The sequence below is a fragment of the Poecilia mexicana genome, unplaced genomic scaffold (assembly GCF_051168715.1).
Source record: "Poecilia mexicana isolate PSO_F unplaced genomic scaffold, ASM5116871v1 scaffold_7, whole genome shotgun sequence".
NCBI classification, from domain to species: Eukaryota; Metazoa; Chordata; class Actinopteri; order Cyprinodontiformes; family Poeciliidae; genus Poecilia; species Poecilia mexicana.
The window spans coordinates 29,466,841-29,491,366 of record NW_028263376.1 but is presented as its reverse complement, the minus strand read 5'-3'; the positions used below and the strand labels follow the sequence as shown (position 1 = coordinate 29,491,366).

The 24,526-nt window shown below is 36.1% G+C and overlaps 1 long non-coding RNA gene across 1 annotated transcript in view; it reads right to left on the bottom strand.

The window, feature by feature from the left end:
• Positions 1-24,316, bottom strand: part of LOC106932465 (uncharacterized) — a 44,275-nt gene extending 19,959 nt beyond the window's left edge. Inside the window, exons 1-2 of the long non-coding RNA XR_001421280.2 lie at positions 21,926-24,316; positions 4,972-5,041 (exon numbers count right to left, since the gene is read on the bottom strand). This is a non-coding gene — a long non-coding RNA (uncharacterized LOC106932465). The remainder of the gene's footprint in view (positions 1-4,971; positions 5,042-21,925) is intronic.
• Between the last annotated feature and the right edge of the window lie 210 nt (positions 24,317-24,526).

Genomic DNA, 24,526 nt, shown 5'->3' with positions numbered 1-24,526 from the left:
AACAGAAAATATATAAATACTTTCAACATTTTTTTTTTTACAAATAAACATCTAAAACGTATTTTGCTTTTTGATGCAGTTAAAACTGCCAACTTTGAATGTGCCAATTCTTCATTGCATAATGGCTTTAGCTCTGTGAGACTGGATGGAGATGGACATTTACGTTTGGACATAGACTTTCCCCATTATAAAATACATTATGATTTCATTTAAGTAATTCTATTGGTAATCTGACTGCAAGTTGATTGTTGTTTTCCTCCTGGACAATAAATAATAATAGTGTTTCCCTTTCCACCAGAGCAGACTTAAAAACGTACAAGACTAGAAGCCAACCAGTTTTTTTCTGTACATGCTAGGCTACATAATGATGGAGCAATTTCTCCACACTTACTAATGTTTAGACATGTACCTTCTCCATAACGCAATATTTGATTGCATCTTACTAATCATACTAACTTACAAAGTATATGAACGTTAATAGTCTTACCTTGTATAAAATGTTCACTACAAATCCACTATTACGCCAAGGACTGCCAGTCATTATGATTGACGGCTGCTAACCATTGCCGCCGTAACTTTCCTCATTAAAAGTTCTGCAATAAAATGACAAGTCTGGTTTGCATCCTTGTCAGTTTGTGCAGCCAACCACGCAGCATCCTATGAGAAACTTTAAGGTGAAATCAACAACATAAAAGCGATATGAGGTTACAAGCTATCTGTTTTTTGACTAGCTTTACCGGAGCACAGGTTGGTTTGGCGTTTGTCATGGCAGAGTGGGCCGCATTCTGAAGAGCGTGACATCACTAGGAAAATGGCAAATACATTATGTTTAGTATGTTGGCCAGAAAGTTCAGTTTTTGTCAGATCAAAACTCATCGGTTGCACTAGTTTTGAAAAATAAGAACATGAGGCAAAATACAAATGCACAGCACACTTTTTTAGATAAAAAAGTGTACCAATTGATACATAAAGTACAAATAAGTTTGTTGTTTTAATATGACAAAACTTGAAAAGGTACGAAGGGTGTAAATATTTTTGCGTGGCTCTACGTGTAACATTATCATGTAAATGCAACTGTTAAAAAAAAAATCTATTTTGTCTACATCATCAGTTCTTTAAAGCGGCTTTAGTCATTGCTGAGCAGGCACTAAGACTAAGCTTGTGCAGACACAAAAATGCAGGGGGACATATGGATCATGAGTACGGGAGACAGCCTCACTTTCCAGAAGTTAATGACTTCTACTTCACCATTAGACGTGGGGACTCAGGCCATAAATCTCAAGACCTCTCTGGACTTGTCTGAAGGCCTTAGATAATTGAGCAGTGGTCTGCAGCGCTGGCCTTCCTAATGCAAGCTTGTGTACTATATCAGAAAGTCCCATTTTGTCAGCTGCTGCAGATTCATAGGAAAGGTCAACAAACCTTTTCATCAAAACACTAAACAATCACGTGTGTGCCCCAAAATTTTCCAAGATGGCACTTTTTTCTTTCCATGGTTAGTGGATCCCCTCCTCCTCTCAAAAGAAATTAAATTAGCCAGACTGCCACAGCGTGGGTCAATGGCTCAGGCAGTGGCCTTTTCCTGAAAGCTGCACTTCACCAAGCTTGTCTTTACATACATAAATTAGTCCAGGAGTGCTGGGTTAAAACATGTCAGGGTCTAAACGAAGATTGAGTGATGAGGTCGAACAGGGGAGACAAAGGACCACTAGGAAAGGAGCAACTCTTGTCCTTCACTGCTTCATCGCTGACCCCCACCTCTCCCTGCTTCTCTCATCAAAAATGGAGGAGGAGGGGACGTCAAGCTCTCTGGTACATGAGTTGGCACAAGTTATAGCTCAGGAAGTCCAGGAGACGTCTCTGCCTGCCCCTAGAGTGAAACCCAAAACCTGCGACACGGCCAATACATGTCATATTCTTGCCGTCGAAAACAGTTTATTTTCCAGGGAATTTCAGCTTGAAACTGGTCTTCAAAATTATCTGGATTTGTTTGGAAAAAATAAAAAAAATAAAAAAATCAAGGTAGAGTTGGCCCAACTGCAAACAAAAGACCACTATACGTATCCATGTACTGTATATATTATATGTCTTCAGTTGTTAAGTTTACGTCAAATATTCGACAATGTTGTTTAAAATAAAATAAAAAAAAACATACGATATAGGAAACATTCCTGTGCATGGTGCATAAACTTAAGTTCTGTAAATGTTTCCTACCTACACGTGAGCTTCATTTACAGCTAAATGCAGGAAACACACGTGAACATTTGCAACTGAATTAAAGTGTAGCGCTTGCATTGCTATGAAATCTGATTTGTATACATGGGTAATATTTTAAACCAGTGAGCTGCTAAAAAAAATAAATAATATTTCACGTGAGCAGTTTGTCTTTGACAATATGTCAGTCAAAAAAAAAAACACTTCTGAGCTTTAGCTAGAGTGACTTAAATGATACAAATTATATAGCCATTTCAACAAGGACGTTTTTACTAAAGTTTCAGTTATTTCTGGCTTTTCTGTTCATTTTAGTGTCAAATCTGATTGAAGTTTTCTTGTCAAAGACAATTTTTGATTCAGAAAATAGTTTTATCACAAATTAGTTATGTGCAGCTCTGCATAATTAGTAAATTAACTTTAGCAGCCATGTTAAAGATAGATAAGTTAAGTTGTTTCATTAACTCTATCTGTACTTTTACGTCCTGATCTGATCCCAGCTATCGGCTTGAAGTCTTTATGGAGGAATTTTCAAACAATCTGCATCAAAGACCCTGAGAAACCAGAACTCATCATATCTATTCTTGTTCTATAATGTTCTGCCAGTTCATCCTTAGCAAGAAATAGTTCTGAACTCTTAGTTCAAGTAGGTTAAAATGAATCGATTCATGTTCACATTTGACCACCAAAACATTTTTCAATAAGTTTCTCAGCTTCTTTACCATGGCACATTTTTGCTCATTCATTATAATTTATCTGAAATAGCATTTATAAAACTGTATGTTATGATGACATCCATGAATTGGGATATAGACCAAGTCCTTGCCTTGGTTTATCCTTTCCTGTTGTCTTTGCTTATATAAACTTTATTTTATATTAGCTTCTATTCAAACAGATGTTCTTATTCACATGTTGTAAAAGTTTCATTAGCAGAAGAAAATGCTTGAAAGATTTCCATTTAGACCACGATTTTAACTGGTGGTACTTTTAACCCTCTCATTACCATCAAGTCAGCGGAGCGGAAATGGGTCTTCCAGCGATATTTTCTTATTCGTTGCTCTTTAAACATGCATTGCACAATCGATAACCACAGTAAAATTGAACAACCACAAAATACAGAAAGTCAAAGTTGTTTTGATAAACGCACGCACTCATGCAATTTTTTGTTTTGATAGTGCCACAACTATAAAAGTCAAGCTAAATTCATGTTGTACAATCTCTAACGGAGGTGTCCCACCAAGACGTAAATCCAAAATCCTGACTCTGTTTAATAACATTGTCTGACAAAGTCTCCTGTCATGTAACTTAAATCTCTTTTGTTCTTTTAGTTGCTTAACCGCAGGTTCTGGTATCCCCACCAGTAGCAGGAGTGCTGTGCAGTGAGCGGTTAAGACGCTAGTCGTAAAATTTTACAACGTTCCATGCCAAGCAATAAATTTATTAAGTAGGAGTCCATCTTTTTATACATTTAGTCAACATGTGATGCACTAGAAGTGCATTGAAACAAGTTAGTAGCTAAATTAATATCAACAAGTCCTACATAAATAGAGCGGAAACGAGTTTGTTAGCTTACCACTTCAGTAAATTTCTCCAAATGAAAACATTGTCAGTAAAAGCAGAAAAATAGATTATTGAAGGATAAAACTACACATGTCATACTATGTGCATCTTTAGAAACAAATTATTAAGATTTGTGGTTTTTTAGGTGACTTCTTCAGTTTGGGTCATCCCAATCGAAAGCAACATGTTGAAGTCAACCTGAGACTATAGTGTATATAGAATAAATGACTGTGGTTAGTGAATTAGTATATTAATGTAGGCCTGGTGTGATATTGATGAAATGTGTGTATATATATATATATATTTTTTTTTTTTTTTTGCTGTATAAATATATGACATAAATTAAATTGGTATCTAAGGTTAAAAAAAATCCTGACAACACATTTTATTGTTAAGCTATTAACCATTTTGGATTTATTTTATTCCAGTATAATTTCTATTCAAGAAAAAGACAAAAGAAATGAAACTGTTAATAATTTATTTGAGTATATTACTGGTTATGTTGTCAGATATTTGAGGCTCTGGATCCCGTTTTCTCAAGCACTTAATAATTATAATGATTTGAATTCCAAAATTGGTGAGAGGACTATTTACGAGGAAGAAAATAAATATCTGGGATGAGATTTTGAAAGTCAAACACAGAAATCTCAAATTACATTATCATTTTTTCTTATATCTCTGGATAAGAATTCAGAGATTCATTTTAAATGCAGAAAATGTATAGTCCAATAATTCAATTCATAAATAAACCACACTGCAATTCGTAAAGCAAAGTAAAAATTAAGGAATTAAAGACAATTAAAGTTGACCATAGTCACCATTAGGTGTAATAAATAAATAAAATTAAAAAAAGTCTGTGCCTTTAAAAGTTCTCGTTCCAGTATTAACACCAAGTTGGTGAGGCTTGGCGTAGAATGGGTGGGGGCAGGCAGGGTCTCTGCTCCTCTGTTTAAAAAACCCTGAGGTATTAGGGTGGACTAATCTTTAAAAGGTTAATTTATTCATAGAGATTTTGACAGAGATGTATGGCTCAACCAACATCTCAGGCACCTCTTCCCAGAGGGAGACGACTTGTGCAAAGAACAGAGGGGGAAAAGGGAGAGGAGGAAGGAGGGGTGCAGGCAGGCAGAAAGATGGAGTGCAGAGGAAGAGAGACAGAGTGGTGGAGTCAACACACTATAAACACAAACACATAATTACCTCATAGTGGCTGACAATGACTCTGGCCTTTAACCCACTGGACTTAGTGCTCCTCAGTCTGTGTTCTTTACTAGGAAAAGAAAACACAAATTTATTTTAGATAAAATAAAATAGCTAAAAAAATCTTAGGACATTAAACACAAAACATTTTGTACATACATTTTTCTCTTATTAATTGGTTTGAGTTCTTAATCTGCTGCTAATTCTAATAACGAGTAATCAAAAAAAAAAAAAAAAAAACTGAGAGCACCACAAATCAGCCATGACCATGCAGCTGAACAACGGTGAAAGGAAAGATCCTTGCTCTAAATACGTGGGTCAGGAGCCCTCTAGCCTCGCAACAATGCAATTAAACAAGTTATCAACAATATTCAAATAAAACAGCCGTGAACTTAGGCAGGCTTTCTCACATTACTAATGATTAGCTGCTGTGCTTATGTGAACTGTGTAGCCAGAGGCGACAGAGTGAGGAGTTTTTGGTCTAAACCAGCTGCACAAATGCACAACCACAACAAGAGTTGTGGAGCGTATGAGAAGCAGCAGCTTGAGCTTCTTGTAATGATTAGACTGAAGGCAACCATTCTCTAAGTCTCCATAGCAATGCTCTATTTTTACTTTATTTTTTCCTGCCAGGGAAAAAAATAAAAAATAAAAAATTGCGGACTTTTTCTAACAGGCCACTTTTAGACAAAAATGTCAAAAAGTGCTTCTAAATAAAATAAGTACAATAAATGCCCTACAATTAAAATATAATAATATACTGTCCATAAATATTATAGAAATATATTGTTAGTTTGCTTGATTATTTCAGTGCCACAGCCTTCAAATCTCTACAGGAATGTTTCAACTTTTGGACACTCATGCTGTCACTATTTAATGAGAATCAAGGGGAAAAAAGTCACTTTGTTTAAATGTGAACAGCAACTTCCTTGTAGCCTGTTGATGCAAAGGCCTTTTTGTAATTTCTGCCATTCTCTTGTTGATGAATGAAACATTGCCCTGGAAGAAGTGTACACAATACAAACCATGCTGGCTTGTATTTTTCTTTTTTCTCATTTTCCAACCGCTAAAAGCAGAAAGTGTGGAGCTTAGAGCTCCTTTAATGTGTAACGCAGGTCTGGACCTGGTGGAAGAGGCTTTGTTTTAAATGATGTAAAATGGTGTTTTTTACAAGGCAAAACAATGTTATTATTACAATGTGTTAACAGAAGACTTGGAAATCAAAGCTTGCTTAATGATAGGGACCAGGAAAACATCTGCTCATCTTGCTGTTGTTGCATCTAAACGATATGAAATATAATTTTGTTTACTCTTTTCCATAATCGCAATTTCTCTAACTTTTTTCGCCAGCTTTAGAATCTCTGTCACTAAAAATATCAGTACGGTGTGCATGCATCCATCTGACCAGTATCACTGGCATTTAGGAGTCTGGATGCATGGAACATGGAGTAAATTATTGAATCAAATGTTGCAAAAAAGCAATTACAATTCTGCACTGATGTTGGGAGGAGAGGTTAAAAGTTACATTGTGTAGATCTAACTACTAATGATAAAATGGACACTAACTATATGATTCAGACCATTTCAAAGGATAGTGGAAAGTTTATGAATAAAACAAACTAGAAACTATCTCTTAATTCTTCATAATAATGGACAAAAAATAAAGTACATGTTTTAAGAATTTCATATGGAAATATGTTGAAATTATGTGGATACAGTCCAAAACATGAATGTTAGGTTAATTGGTTACTTAAGCTTAGGTTATTTAATTTGTTTTTGAAGAGCTTTTTACCGTGCTTTAAGGTGGTCACATGTGCTCATATATCCAATGTTTCCCTCTTTGCGAATGTTCCCCAAACCTTTTTTAATTTAAGCTCCTCAGTTTCATAATAAATACTAAATAATGTATGTTTTTTTGGCAAAACAGTCAGGAAACTGGCTAACCCAATGTCAGGCTATAACGTGTGGACTTGCAACATTCACCATCAACAGTACTAATGTGTTACAGCTATGATGTTTGGAGGGCCAGCTTCGGTTCATTAAATGGAAACACTAAGGCTGTGAAACACACTGAGGTAAAAGCCTGAGTGCACGCAGAGGGCTGCATGCCCAGTGGCTGGTGCATTTATGTGTCAAAGCTGAAAGGGCAAGGTTTCTATGCAAGTTACACCTGTTTTGTTAAAATATAGCTTTGATTTAAGAAGAAAAAGTACGAGAATGGGGTTCTTAAAACCTGATGAAATATACGTGTCCCACTGAAGACTTTTAACTGACCACATTACAACAATGTCATAAATCCAACTTCTCTACTTTGTCAAGAGGAAAATAGCTCAAAACAAGTGTCCTACACTTGGTTGCACTAAACCATTTCTGATTATCAACGACAATACTTATCAGAACACTCTTTTTCAGTTTTGTTTTTAATCGACTTCAGTGTCTCTGCAGTGGAAATACTTGGAAACTGTTTCAGCAATCAATCAATCAATCAATCAATCAATCAATCAGTTTATTCACTCAAAAAAATACATTACATCACCACTGTACAAAAACATTGCCTTGTAACAATTCATTGTGAAAAGGAGCAGGAAGAAGAAAAACCTTATAAAAACCTGCCCTTTTCGCAATAATTAAAAAAATAAATCGTTTTATTTTCATGACCACATATGTAAAATGCAGACTATAACTTACAAATCATATATCATTCTCCTCATTGTTAACTCAAAAGTGTATAAGACTTTTTTTTTTTTCCTTATCAAAAAGGGTGAGAAGTTGGAAGTGCAAGCACATCAGACTGTCAACAGCACTCTATGTAAGCCATTGCCAATTCCAGTAAGGTAGTTAGTCAAAGATATAAAAAGTTATCCAATAAGGAAAATATATGTATTTTCTGCAACATTTTGAAACCTGTGTGTGGCTCAATCAGGTGCAACAGAAGAACCAAAGGCTTTCAGTGAATAACAAGATGGGCAAATGAAGTACAGCAAAGTTTTAACAATCTGTTAGTTGGAAGAGCTGGCAGGTTTCTTAGTCCAAATTCTTTACGATACAGACATAAACTTTGCAACTTTGCAATGCAAGAGCTTCTCGCCACGCTAATCACAAAAATAACTGCCCAGTCCCACGACAGCTTCCTCCAGACACAAGTCAATGTGCTTCTGGGCAGAGCATAGTTGCCTACCAATCTGCGTATCAATAAATGGGTGTGCGCGTGTGTTTGTGAGTGTGAATGAGTGATTGTAGTTTTACTGTAAAGTGTAGTCATTATGACTGGAAAAGTGCATTTTAAGTTCAGTCCATTTTCCATTCCATTTACTATGTCTGCTCCTAATGTAAGGAATTAATGACTGTGCCCAGCAGGAAAGCAAGAAAAACATATACTGAATTAAGTTTTAATGTCTTCTTATAATAATTCCGAATTAAATGTCTGTATCAGCAGGAATTAGCTATTGAAAAAAATAAGGATGAGACGTTAGCTCAAAACTTCTGATCAGTGAATCTATTCTAACCATCATTCTATCAGTGGGAAAAACTGTTTTTTAAAAAAAATAAATAAATCACTTTGCTTCTTGCAAAATGTAACAAACATGTATTCAAATTGAAGTTATAAAGCACACTGATGGTTTACATATATGAATACTATCACAGGTGTGGTTGGATTGAACTAAAGATTTTTATGTTTTTTTTTTATCATAATGACACTTTTATCTCCTGGTCCAACAGGTCAAACCTTTGCATGGACCATGAAGAAGCACAACTTTAACTATGTCATGTGTCACCTTCCTGTTCTATTCTGGACGATGCTGGTCTCCTAGGTTCCCCGTCACTCTCGTACCCTCGCTCTTGGCGCATCTAATTGAAAGCGATTTTGAGGTATGGAGAGTTCCGTTTCTTCTCTAATCCTTCCACTGGGGAGGCTCACATGGTCTCAATTACCCTCACCCCACCCCAGAACACTGGGTCCCCTCTCTCTGCTCTCCATCCATCTGCCTGGCCTGCTCCTCTGCCAATGCACTGGCCCAGGACCTTTTCAGCAGTTTATGTTATTAAGCACATACTGCTGAGTTCCTGTCCTTGACAGGGGCCTGGAGATGTTATCTCCCCTGCCGCCGTATACAGTTACCTACAAAATATCCCATAAATTAGATTGGGATTGGCAAATCGGAATACCGAGGTGGAGGCTGTGGTGGTCAGGGATTGGCTTGGGGGTAGAGGGTGTGGAGGAAGAGCTAAAGCAAAGCACACTGTATTAGCAAGGAAGAAGCCCCATGTGTTTACATTGGACGGAGAGCCTCTGGGAGGTATGTCACTGGCAAACTGAAGGTGAATTGAGGAGAGTGTGGCATTTAAGCACTTTGGGATAAGGTGAAGAGGAGAGCCAAATCCTGTTCCTATTTGCATAGAGATTCTTTTGGAAGTGGAGTTAAATGTCTAGCCTGACATGAGTTAGACTGGGCATTTATTGAGCTTGAGGGATTTTGCACAATGATATGCATGCATCCCCCTCCTATAATTAAACAAGGCTGTATTTGGACAAGTTACTTTTCAAGTCCAGGACAGCTCTGTCAATCCTCAAAGCATGAAGAAAGTCTTGAGCCAAGACATCCGTGGCCAATTACATTAGGTGGAACCTGTGAGGTCTTCAAACAATGGGCTCTCAGAGGATCAGCAATAATACAAACATGGCCCTTGACACACAACCGCAGCACTTATGGATCTAAGCTGCAGAGGGTAAAGACATAATGGCAATCACAAATTAATTACACTGGCCAACAAACTACAAAAGTTCATGGTCATTTAGAGCTTTGCACGACGTTAAAACTGTGGAGAAGCGGGGGAAAATACAAATTTATCTCAAAATTTTATTTTATAATATTATTTCTTAAAATCTTTAATGTTTGGTCAGATCAATTGAGCTCTTTTTATGGTCACTAATCCCTTAATCTGACAGAAATAGAAATTTAACAATGAAAATTTTATATATAATCTATCAAATCAAAAAAAAGGAATTAAACAATATACACTGCTCAAACAAATAAAGGGAACACTCAAATAACACATCCTAGATCTGAATGAATGAAATATTCTCATTGAATACTTTGTTCTGTACAAAGTTGAATGTGCTGACAACAAAATCACACAAAAATCATCAATGGAAATCAAATTTATTAACCAATGGAGGCCTGGATTTGGAGCCACACACAAAATTAAAGTGAAATGTTCCCTTTATTTTTTTGAGCAGTATATATGTATTTTTAACAATTTGGACAGAGGTGCTCAAATTAATATAACTAATCAAAAAAAGTGCATTAAGACTTGGACACAACTGAGTTTTATTAATTGAATGAGGATAATTATTATTTCTCAGTCCCAAATTATTCTTAATGTAACTTTGAAAGATCAAACTGAATAAAACCAAATACACCAGATAAACGAGGATGCACTTGGAGCTGTGAGTGCACATAGACAAATTTTATAGATAAAGAGGATCAAATCTGTCACGATCCACCTTCATTGTTCATTTAATTTCATAAATTACAAGTCATCTGGTTTGTTCTTCAAATTAAAACGGAAAACCACAAACTTATTTGTTATTAAGACATGAAAGGTTTTATGACACAGAGTGCCACAAAAATCCTGTCAATAACAACCACAGATGGTAAGCTTGGTGGCGACGTTCGCATTACCGTTGTCTGGCCCTTCACTAAAGGGCCACATGAGGCCAAAGCAAAATGTTACAGAATGAGGAGCTGATGGTGGATTTGTTAAGTTTTAGTCATGAGACAGATTACACATAAAGTCTTCTGGCGAAACGCACACTTTGAAATGGTCCAAAGTTTTTGGTGATTAATTCCTTTCAAAGTATTGCTATATTTTTTGCAAACACTGGGTGAGGTCTGAGATTATAATTGATGCCTGAGAGGCGTATTGGCTCAATGTACAGAATACTAGCTATCGCTATGTTACTTTTATCTGGGTACAGACTTTCTAAAATCCAGTTTACCTCAGTAGCATGTAAACATTTTCCTGAAAAACCCATATATACTGTAACCCCCTTTACAGGCAGCTTCTGTCTCAGTGTTGAAGGTAAAGTCATTGATACAATACTTTTTGTTTTCTTTAACAACACCATATCTTTCTGTGAAACACAATTGAAAATTAGTAAACAAACAAAATCTTGTACAATAAAAAACGTTACAAAGAAGACATAAAATAAATAACTGTTGAATATAGCTAAGATTAAAATAGCATGGCAATATATAAATCCACAAGCAACTCATACATTGTCACATGCCAGAGACAAATTGAATTAATAATCTGAACCCGACTGCAGTTTTAAATGACTGGGATCAAATGTATTTAACTGACTTTTAACCTGGTCATACAACTGAACCAAGTTGACCTTTTTTGTGACAATATTTGTTGAACTTGGAAGTTTAAGTTTAGAAATAGCCCTTTCTGTCACAAAGCATACGCACAGTAAACTGGACTAAAAATAAACAGAGACTCCCAAACAAAAAATCAAGTTCTATATCAACCCAACAATTTCATAAAAGCCAGAAGACTATAGTTTGTAAGTGATGTAGCTGTTTTGTTTTCAGTAAAACGGAGCATATTCAATGAAGTTTAAGTGAAAATTAGAAGAAGCAGAGAAAAACTGGGGCACTGGATATGGGTCAAGAGTTCAGCCTTAACTTGCATGGCTAATGTGGCACACTGTCCTTAAATTAGAAGTGACCTCCCTGGCCAGCCCGCAGCAGTTTAAAAGCCAAAGCAAACTCTTCAAACTCTTAAAGACAGAGCAAGCTGCATGTTCCAGTTAAGGAAGGTTGTGGGGTTAAGAGAAATATTCAGCCAGCATATGTTGGTACAGTTTAGATTCAGTAAGCGGTCTGCGAAAAAGTCTTGTAAAACTTTAGGATGTCAGAAAAATTGAAACATAACACAGAGCAACAGGAATGAACAGCTACTCCAGCCTGAAGGTTTATAAAAAGGAAAACGCCATAAATTACAAGTTTCCAAAAAATTTGGAGAGTCATTGTTAAATAAACACTGTAGCTGTGGTAACAACCGCCAGTATTAAAGTTAGAACAACGTACTGGCTTCAATGCGCGAAACGGCTATAAAGAATAATGTTTTGGGCTATGTTTTTGGAGATGTCCGCATTTACCACAATAAGCAACGCCACATGTGGAGAAGCATTCAGAAACTGCATAACATTATTAAAGGCTTTGGAACTATGTCACTCTTTTATAGTGCCTTTTTTTCTCATAAATGTTTTGAGATTAAGATAAAAAAAAAAGAAATCAGTAATTGTGTAAGCGATTGCACAAACATGCTAGAATATTTGAATCATTTTGTGCTAATGACACATTCATGAAAGATGTATCAAAACATGAATCACAGAAAGCACACGATATAAAATAGAAATGAATTATATAATAACCATAAAATATAAAACACGTCCCTAAACTTTAAATATTAAATATTACCTGAAATATTGATGGTTAAATCCACTTTGCTTATTCGTAAGAAATAACAAGCCGGTATTCTGTCCATTCATTATCCTGTCCATTACTTGACCTACATTATATACAGTTTATCATTAACACTTTACCCAATAAACTTATCAGGAACAACTGCCTAAAAACTGTCTAAAACTAAAACTATTTCAGTGGTGTCCTCTTTGGGTGAACGGTGGCGATTGCAATCAATTTTTTCTATCGTTTGCAACAGTACAGCTTGTTTGATGTCTACATCACAGCCCCCTATGGAGAGTCATTATTCGGATATAAAACCATCTCACTCAGACACGTGTCACCAGGGCGAGTCAGAAGCTGGAAGCTGGAGTATTGATCATAGCATTTTTTAGCTTTGCATGATTTATTTGCCATGTGGACACGAACTGCACTGTCTCTTCTCTACTCTGACTGCAGGTGGGTAAGGGCTCACTGACGATAGCTACTGCAGAGTGATTGGAGCTTTCTTTTGTTGTCGGCAAAGTCTGTAATAACCACTTATTCTCTGTGGTCAGTGTTTGCAATAGAACCACAGCAGAACGACATTATGTAATGTTTGCATCTTTGCTTATTTATCACGAGTTATGTTATTGTAACATTTAAGACTGTAATAACTACTTTAGTAATTTGAGTACGTCGATTATAAAAATTCCTTGAGGCACATTATCTGCCTCGAAGCTTTGTTAAATTATATTTTACTGTTTAGCGCACTGTGTTTCCGGGTGATTATTTATGTTGCGCAAGATTCTCACTTCCGCCTATGAGTCGTTGACGAATGCTAAGGGCTAGCAGCATATCATCCAATTTTCAAGTTCGTTGCATATTGATTGATGATAGATAATGTCATCAATCAATTTATTGTTTTTCAGGGGACCAACAGACATCCATAAAATGACTGGCATGATGCATGGAGTACGACAGCCTTTCTTCTCCCGTAGATGCTGCTAATGCGTGGTGGGTGAATTTATACAAGTGGAGCGGATAGATACTGCTGTGCTGTATCTGATGCTTAGCGTTTACAGCTGAACCAGAAAAACTAATTTCATACCATTCCAGTTGCAAAAATGGGTGACGTAGAGTACCGTAGCAGTATATTCTGCCATATATATTTTTGTGACAAAGCACATCCACAAAAACTATGAATGGCAGAGCAAAGTGAGTGTTTACTCAATAAATTGACTGAAGATGAATACATAAACTAAAAACTAGGCATTTTTTATAAGCATACTTGTGAGCCTACTTCTTTATTATTAAATTGTATATAAATTTTTTGTATAATTTTGGTCCGTGTTAACTTAAAAATTGAGCTGTTATTGTGCAGGATCATTTTCTGAACTACAAAAAAGTAATTATTAGGGATGCGCAAAAATTAAAAATTGGGTCGGTGTTGATATCCCATATTAAAACTGTTATGGCAGAACTGATCAATACTTTATCAAATTTTTATTTGATTTCTCGATTAATCGGCAGGATAATTGATAGAGCACTCAATTCCTAAAATAATCATTTACAACAGACTTAGTACAATTCACCAGTGTCACTGCATATCACATTTTCCTAATATTATGCTGCACTAATGATAATACATAAATAACTGGTAAACATTTGACAAATTCCAATTTGGTGTCTGAGGGATGTGTTGTTGACTTGCTGAAAGTCAGCTGTTCATGTTAATATTAGCACTGAGTTAGCTGATCAGCTTTTGTTTAAAATATGGAGCTATTCTTTATATATATTTTAAATCTGATTTTAAAAAAGCAATTAACCCACTATAAAATTTGTTAAATTACATGACAAAGTATTCAATTTTAAAAAATTATAATACTTTTCGTTCTCTAACCCCCACATGTACACAACCATCGGATGCAGCGGCGCAATGTGTTTTTGATTTTATTTTCCTGATTCCTATAAAATGCACAATGCTGAACGAGTGTTGCGCTGGAGTTAAAATGGAGCCCTTGATGATAGAGTACCAATTCCTGATGTGGAGCTGCAGAGGCTGCCTGTGTTTGTCTGTTGTACACTCTGAAACATGTGGTTTTGGTTACAGAATGTTTTACTGCTCAACAACGTTTCTGCCTTGGAGCTCGGCACACTGCATAAAGACTACTTTGTCCCTTGATGCCCACACGGGGAGAGCCAGCCTTCAGTGCGCGCGAGCACACACACACACACACACACAAACACGCATTCATCTCACGATGACAACAGCAAGCCAACTGAGTCAATTTTGATAGAGGGGCAATTTTCCCCAAGCCTGGCGAATATAAAGAATGGACAGGCATGTATATCATTTCTTAAAGAGCAAAAACCAAAATGTAAAAGGTAATTTTTTTTACAGTCCATCAGGATTATGACGTAATTCAACTCAGATTGTCTGCCTAAAATGTCTGCTACACCAGGACAGCAAAAATACAGAGTATAAAAGTATCCACTGGGATAGAATAGGTAATTGAATAAATTTAAAGGCATCATTACATCAGTGTAGTTTTTAAACCAATATAGAAGTATATTTATGAATTTCAAAATAGTATAAGATATTACATATATACCTATCATTTACAAACATGTTAAACACCAAGCCAAGCTCAGAGAAACAATTGGGTTGTATTTCAGGAAGCATGCTGACCAGCAGTGATGATGTATAAAAGATCAGTTTTGTCATCAACTGCACAATTAGAGTGGGCACAAAAAGACAAAGGTGGTGGCATTTTTAGTCCTGTTATGTTAGAAGTGGTGGACAAAGTACTCAACTCTAGTACTTAAGTGTATTGATACTCATGGTCAAACCTTACTCAACTACAAATAAAAGTTACTTGGTCAAAAGTTTTCTTAAGTGCTGAAGCACTTACTTTTTATTCAAAAATACAGATGATGTTTTCTGAAGTCAGTACATTTCTGCATTGTTCTGTGAGTGATGAAACTTTTGGACACCACTGCAGTAAGCGACGGTCACCACGCACAAAGTACATAATAGCCACAACAGATAGCATGAACAGTTTAAAATACTTTGATAGGGATTGCATGTTGGGGATGAATGGTGCTGGCTGGATTCAACTACCTGAATATGTGAGGACATTACAGGGATGTAGCAAAACACATGATCTTTTATTTATGAAGATTTATTATATTTTAGTATTTGCTGCTCCTATAATCTAGGAGCTGGCCTAGATTATATCATCAGGCAAAATGAACCCAAAGTTTAGCTGAGTAACTCTGTCACAACAATGTTTTCTGACTTAAAAACAGTTTCTACACCACTATATATATATATATATATATATATATATATATATATATATATATACAGTTTCAAATTAACAATCCAGCCTCTCAGATACCTGCTGTTTCCATACAATCTGAAAGAACTAATTAAAATAAACAATATTAAGAGCCAATTATATATTTTAGATTTATTTTTTAAAAATGTCATAAACTAAATGCACAATTTACTTTAGTATTATGAGATATTATGAAAGTAAACAAGTAAAGAAAGGACACATTCTTTGCATTAATGTTTAAAAATATAAATGTATTTCACTAAAATGATAAAATAATGCAAATCTATTCTATGGGACTAGTTGCAATCCTGTCGTTATAACGTTATAACTGGTTGCTCCATACTGTCTGATAAGCTGCAAATTTTATTTGAGTTATTGAATTAAAGTCTGTCTTTATTATTGCTAAGTCTCCTTCGGTTCATCAAAAAAAACTTTTTTTTCACCTGAAGTTACCAGTCCACAGATTAAGTTTATGTTTTGATTTTTTTTTTTTTTTTTTCAGCTAGTCGGTAGCTGGTAGAGATTATTTTATCCGTAATGGACTTTATTCATGGTCACTGGTTTTTATTAGTTCCTTAACTTAATTAATGATTTCCTCTATAATCTTTAAAGTGCTTTCTTTTTATGTAAATTTTTCTGACTACAATCCCAGTTGTCCATGAAAACAGAGGCCTCCTTTGATTGTACTAAATATGTTTGTGTGTAGAGTCAAGAGGTAAAGAATTTACCCATTGGATGCATTTCTGATAAGCTTATGAGGCTGATGTATATAGGTACAGTTGAAGGTAATTATTCAACACTACATGTGGATACATTCACATAATATGTTCCAAACACCGGATTTACCCAAATAAACACCTATTAAACTTTGTCAAGTATTGCTTTTGTTGTTTAATGCATCTAGAACAGTGGTCCCCAAACTACGGCCTGCGGGCCAGATCCGGCCCGCCTCCACATTTGGTCCGGCCCCCTGAACAATACCAGAAAGCATTCAGATTTTTTTTTCATATACCGTATTTTCTGGACAATAAGCCGGTTATATGTGGATTTTTCTTCAACCACCAGGGGGCTCTTTAGCAGGAAGTGAATCATTGGAAGTCAAAATTGGAAATAGAAGAAAGCGCCCATTAAAACGGAATTAGGTTTTAATAGGGAATTGAAATTTGAGAATGTTGTTGATCAGTTAAATAGCATTGAGGGGAAAAAGAAGATTTTTCAGGGTTTTTTAAATAATAATGGGATTATTGTGAGAATTTGAAGTATAGATATTAGGATCCAGTAGATGGAAGTAGTGCAACAATAATGGATGCAAGCTGCTGTTGAAATCTAAAGAAGAAGAAGAAGAAGAAGAAAGAGCCTATTTAAATTTAGCACATGCTAGTAGCAGACACGAAGGATCAGCACTTTTACTGTTACAGTTACTGTTCGTAAACTACCGTAATCAGTTCAGTTGAATCTAAACTTGGCAACTTTTTCTTTTCCAACCGTAATAAATGTGATATTCAATTGACCTGTTATGACTCAAATTTTGGGTGTCCGCGCCCCCTCCACTGCTGCTGCATCGTTGTGGAAAACCTGGAGTGGCAGAGATATCTGAGGCTTATATGTGTATGTTTACTGGGTTTTTTTTTTTTAAACTTTGGGGTTGTGGCTTATAGTCCGGGGCAGCTCATAGTTCGGAAAATACGGACTATAATCCTTCCTGGATTGTTTCTGTGAAGAACCCAGAGAGGGTTATTTGGTTATTATTTATTTCATTAATAGTGTTGTTATTTATTTCCTGACTTTTGTTCTGTGAAGAACCCAGAAAGGGTTATTTGATTGTGCTTTCTGGAAAACAATACATTTTTACATTTAGGCACACTTTTTCTGTTACAAACTGACTCCGGCCCCCCACCAAAGAAGGGAAAGGTTATGTGGTCCTCACAGGAAAAAGTTTGGGGACCCCTGAGCTAGAAGGACCGTTTTGTCTCTCACTCACTGATTGGCTGGTCACCAACATGTATGCCCTCTGGATTCTATTCAACACACTTTACAGACAGATAAGTCTATTTCGAAGACCACTTATATCCCGCTGGAGGTTTCCCTAAGCCAGGGTCAAACTGTGCAATCTTAGTCAAAATCTTTTTTTATCGTGAAAGAAAACCTCTGGTTATGAGCTTGAGCTGCTGGACCGTGATCATCCAGTGAGCCAGAAGCACTGACCGCCCATTTAGCGCTCCAACTACAAAGACGATCTGTGAAAAATATCAAGCACTATTTGATATTTTCTGCAAAACTAATCTGGTCTGACTGCTGCTGTCACCGCCGTCTGATTCTTGTCCTCTTTTGTCCTAACATGAGTGCTTCTGCTCCGTCTTTCTCCACCTTCGTTCCGTCTTTTCAGCTTTCGACACTAATAAAAAGCACTTTAAAAGCTGTAACTCATAGTACATTGATTGATATTTCTGTCCGATGTGATTGCGCTGCGGCATAATAGTGTAGCCTGGCATCTTCAATTGTGCAGTGTGACAGGAAAATATCTGGCTCACACAATGTCACACATTTTTTTTGTCCAAGTTCTTAAGCCTTAAATACTGTGAAATTTAAAACCCCTCCTAACTTTCACTCATCCCTTCTTGTGTTCCTGCCATAAAGAGACTCTGCATTTGACAGATGTTTAAAAACCCAGAACTTCTAATAAAATGGTCCTGAACTACAGGTTTAATGGTAATTTTGTTTCAAAACTGTATTATAGGTGGAAAACTTACCATAGTACCCATTAAAAACAGTGACCATTTCATCCCTAATGGACACTTAACATTTTTAGCTAGCGAGTTTATGTAGATAAGAACCTTAACATCTGAACATTATAATGTCATTTTAACTCCTCCAGTGTCATAAAAACGCTGAACCAAAGTCAGAGAGTGACAAGTGAAGGTATTAAATGTTACCAACATGACATCACACCTGCACCTCATTCAATTTGCAGTGATCTTCAAACAGGAACATGGGATTGTGATCTCATATCCGAGAGCGGTAGTTAGCACAATAAGGAAAGCAGAGTGAAAAGTGTACGGTCGAGTTAGAGGATTCCTGGCATGAAATACCTGCAGTCGTCCCACATCGCACTTTAACACAGCTCTCCAAAATCAAAGTGACGCCATACACTAGTTCAATGCATTAAAAACCTTTGTTACTTCTTAATATAGTGAATATATAACTGTACAAATTCATTTGTAAGTTTAAATTATGGCTATGCTAATCCTTTTTCATTATTTTACATGTTGATTTATTCTGTAGTTATTTTATGTCAATGTAGATTTACAACAACCGATCGAGTTCTTTCCTAAATTGTCTTGGTTTTTTTTATGTGCTTTCAAAATAAAGGTGATCACATTGAAGCTTGAAGAATTACGTTTTATGACGCTAAAAGCAACACACACAAAAAAAACTAAATAAAGTTGTTCTTAAATTTATTTTCTGTTATGCTTGTCATGAATTCAAGATCTTTAAATGTGTAATTTTATCAACTTAATTTCATTTGGAATAAACCTTTATAGTTCCATTCCTGGATCTGCAATAATGCAATTTATTAAAGCTGAGTCAATGGGAATTCTGGGTCAATATTAAGGTTGAAAAATGTGCTCTACACAAATGGTTTCAACAAGTGTTTACAATCTTCATTTGACATAAATTGATGAAATATAGCCTTTAAAGGAACATGAGTGTGTATAAATGACTATAAATGCATAAGAGGTTATATAAAAAAACAAAGCTGGACAATGATAACTGAGAGGAATTTGTAAAGTTCTTTCTACAGAATCTGAAGGAGAGTAATAAATTAATGGAAAACTTGATAATCTAATACAGAAACCAGTGGTAGTTCTGCACCCTCAGTTTTTTTTTTTCTTTTCTCAATCTAAATGTCTCAATCACAAAAACTCAGATTAAACTAGATAAAAAAATTTTTTTTAAATCTAATTCAGCTTTGACCAATCCAGAATTCCTAAAATCAGACACTAATTCCAGCGCCATGCACCACAATGCACAGACATATCTTACTTGTTCCATCAAACTTCAGGGCACCCAATTCTCATTAAGCGGGCAAACAAAACACAACAAAAAAGTACGTTGTTTTTTTTTTTAATTCCACATGGGCCATCTCCTAACCAATATCACCTTAGGTGGTGAGTCACATCATCTACTCTACATCCAACCACTAAATGTCTTGACTCTCTGACAGAGGTACACCCAGGAAGAAATTACACTTTGAAACTTTTGTCAAGTAGTACAGCGTAGAGTAAAATTCTCAAAAGCCTCTTAAAACTTTACTGTACTATAAATAAGTCATTGTTAACAGTTGTCCTCTCGGTGTTCTGAGGCATCTGTAACGGTCTGTTATGTATTGAAAATGTGTCTTGTGCCGAGACAAATCTTTATTGTTTCTAAAGGGAGCAAAAGATGCCATATGGTTTGGTCTTTAATGAGGAAGAGGACCAACCAGGTAGCTATAAATAAGAGTCAAAATAATAATATGTGTTTCCCTGGAAACTGGCATTTACTATTTCAGTGAAGCAAAACTGAAACTAAAATCATTCTGAAAATGTGCAAGACCATAATATGTTTAAGATATTTTTTTTTAAGAAAAAAACGCCCATCACTCAGCATGACAATATTGCAACTACTTTTTTTTTTTTTTAATTACCACCTTGTGAGTTTTTGAAAGTGCATTAAATTAAGTTCCTTAGTTTGTTTTTTCACCCGCACTCTGAGGCCAACAAAGTGTGTAACAGTCTTTACCAGGACCTGGAGATGGTAACAGATGTTAGATGTTTGAAGTGAACTCGGGAGAGCGCAATCCAGAAATTTTACAGAGTGCCAAAAACATCTCATCGTATCATAAAGCAGACTGAAAGGTTACATTTGTTTAACTTTACTGCTTGCTGGGTTCAGTGCTTGCACTGGAAACCTCACACATGCTGGCGTGCAACAATCAGACAGCCTTAGCTGCAACGCGGACTGTTTCATGTCAAACAGAATCCGGTCCATGAAACGAGCTTGAGCTCATCTGACAAATCCCTTTTTCACGCACACATTGACACCATCAACGCCACAGCCATGAACTAACTTCACTTTGGTTGATTCAAGCAAATTACACATTAAAGGAGAAATCTGGATGCAAGTGAGTAACAAAATATCAACCATAACATGGTGTTCTTCTTAAAAGATTAAGAAAATAATAATAATAATAATAATTGTACCTTGGACATTGATTATGGTATGTATAGTTTTGGTTGACTCAAGCTGCTTTGTCCAAGCTTTCATTGTAATTTATAAAGAACTCCAAAACGATCATCTCGAAGCTGCCAGAAAACCTTATCCGCTACAAAACAATACTATGTCGCCATCTTGTGGGCAAAAAACAACATTGCTAAAAAATGAATTGATGCAGATCCACTGCTCTGTTTAGAGCTAATTGGTTATACAGAACGTAATAATAATAATTATTACTACTACTATTATTTTTGGAATAAAAATTTAGTAAAGGGGAACTATTAGGCAAATTTAACTTTTTGCCTGTGTTTGTAGTTCCAACAGTCCAAGGTTAATGTTTTTGGTGTCTGGAAACGAGCCACTTCAGCAACATCCTAAATATAACGCCATAAATCACCAGTGTCTGGTGATTTATGTTAACCCTAGGCACTGAGGCCTCACTCACAATCCTAACACCCACACTGTGCACAGGGGGCAATAGCAAACTCCGGGACACTATAGAGCATTTTCCAGGCAGATTCACACAATGCTAAGGCCCAACTTAATTATTTGAACTTCCAATCAAGCTTGTTAAATCGCACACTCCTTCGTCAAAAGCTAAAACCATTCCATTGTCTGTACGCCTTTCCAGTAAGAGAAACCCGTTGCTGCTATCTTACTCATAAATCACACAACAATGAAATAAAGAATAATTAAGTATTCACTAAAAGTCAACCGAGCAGAAAGCACACCAGTAGTGAAAACGCCAATTTAGCCTACTGCACTTATACCAACTCAGCACCAAGATTTAACTACATGTTATACCAGAAGACATTTCAAGCAAAACAAATTCGTTAGCTAGTCCTACAGCAACAGTTTATATAAGCCCACTCAAATCACAGGAGGTGTTGTGGCTCTTACCTTAAGAAGTTTCTCTCTTTCTTGTCTTTATCCTTGCAAAGTTTGCTAAAAGTCCTAAAACTTCACCTTCCTCACTAGTAGGCCATCGAGTCGTATCCTTGACGACTCGATGGCCGTCAAGGATACTGCGGAAAGCCTCTTTACAAATAACAGTTGTCCTCAGTTCTTTTTTTTTTTTTCGTTTCACTTGCGAAGAAAGTAATCTCTCCGTCACGGTTTTTCAGTTTTCGAAAAGCTGAAATAATTGAGTAGTATTTCCTCCCGAATGCTTTTTGAAATCTTGACAGTGCCCCGGGTCTTTGAATGGCACTTGCTGCTGCCAATGAGCTTGACGTGGCTTCTGTGTGCTCGCCATTTCTAGCATTTTTGCTGTTTTTTTTTTTCTTCGCTAAAGTTAGCTACAATTAATTCAGGCTGAGCACAGCTGGTAGAGGGCGATGCTTCCAAGCTAACATCCAACCTAGCTCTCCTCGCTGGATTTCGGTTACCGCAGTCTGTTGGCAGTCTATTTTCTGCCAACACGACGGCGATAAATTTTCCCACAGTTACAACCTATCTGACCATGAATCAGTTGCAAATTCATTATGCTATTTCAAATTAAACTTGTTCTGAGAGAATCTGATCTTGGACCAGTACAATGGAAACCACCATTGATATGCCCGCTCACTGTTAGCATTAGCCAATCTCAGACACAATGAGAGTTATTTTTTTAACAACTTTTGTTTCATTCTGATTATGAAAACTGAGGCCCATGGACTTTCTTCTACTGGGTTTCTACTGTAGTCCAAAAAAAAAAAAAAAAAATTCTATTGGCAATAAGAACCTTCTCTGCCCAGGTTGCCCATATGGTTATGTCATTAATTTAACAACTTTATGTCAGGGTAATCTGTTAAAAGGACAGCTGACGGCCCTATGCTTGATAGATGTGGAAGAATGTGAAGAAGCAGAACAACGTTGAAAGAAAGTAAAAGGTAGGTTGACATTTTTCCACCAGATACGTGGATGATGCATGTGAAAAAGGTTTCATCAACACCAGTTTTGGTTTTGATGAAACCAATACTGAACTTTTTGGAACACATGCAAAATGGCATAAAAACATCATCCCTACCATAAAACACAGTGGAGGAAGAGTGATGCTGTGGGAATGTTTTCTGGTCAGACCTACTGAAGATGTATGAAACTATGTGTAGGGCTGGAGCTACAATGGGATTTCTGAGTTGTAATCATATTTGTGTTAGAATGACCTAAATCCAATCGAAAATGTTTGGCAAGTAGTTAAAATTGCTGTTCACTGACACTCTTCAATCATTTCTATTCAGTTTTCGTCTTGAGGCACTTTACAAAAAAAAAATAATAGTAATAATAATTTCAGTTGAAGAGTATTCCGTCTAAGGAAGCCCAGCAGATTGCATCAAGTTTTTGACTCGCAGCATTCGCTCCTCCTGGAACGATTCTGACTGAGTTTGACCTAATTGCAAAACATGAGCAACATGTTCAGTCCCTCGATGTGCAAAATTGTTAGAGATGAATTCCAAAAGCCCTCAAGCTGTAACTCCAGTAATAGAAGCTTAAAATATCACTCATTAAATATTTACTCAGTTTCAGCAAAAAAAAAAAAAAAAAAACATCAGAAATTGGTCTCTCCCGTTTCCAGGACGTTTTTATCTGAATGCTATTTATTCATTAGCGGTCCCTTAAGCTCTTTAACTGTCAAATCTAACAACAGAAAATAATGAATCAGCTTTATGTGGCCTAACTTATTATTTTCTTATTACTATTTTTACCAGTCACCTCCCAAAAGTAGAAAACACAATAAGCCACTAAAGCAAATAAAAACATGGCCTCCCTAGAAGACGATACCAATGTAAACATGTAAATAGCTCATTTGAACGTTGCTAAGTCTAAGATAATAACATCAACTCAGTGGCATTGGAAGAATTGTGAAATATGTTTGCTTTATTAATGTGTTTTCCTGTGTTGTTAATAGTAATTAACATGCAAATGAACGCTTGGAGCCAAACTGGGGCATGTGCTTCTCTTTTCATAATTACTGTGTAACATCAGCATTATAAATGAGATCTCTCTCGCTGGAAGACAAGACAGTAATTGGGGTTTTGACTAAATAACTTGCTGCCCAGAATAAAACATCAGACAGAGGGGATAATAATGATCTCTGTTAATTATGTGTCTGATCCCAGGAGAGACTGGTCTGTGATGGATTAGCAGAATTAGCATACATTGAAATATGTGTATAGATTGTTTCTACGGACGTACGCTATTATCAACTGCTATCATGAATATTGATAGTTAAATCCATAACTATTTCTGCTGCTGGATTGTTTTCAATGTCCAAAGATTCCTTGATTCAATTTTTATTGAAACTGAAACCCATTTTAGCCTAACACACTAACTGAAAACAAAAAGAGATTATGATTAAGCGGAGCATTTAAAAACAACAACAACAACAACAACTTAAGACAAGTTGTACAATTTGGGTTTATGGTATATGTGGGACCTTTGTGTAGTTGGAATAATGTGCCTAAACCCTGTTAAAATTTTACTCATCTGACCTATGATGAAAAGGTTAAGAGTGTCCAGGAA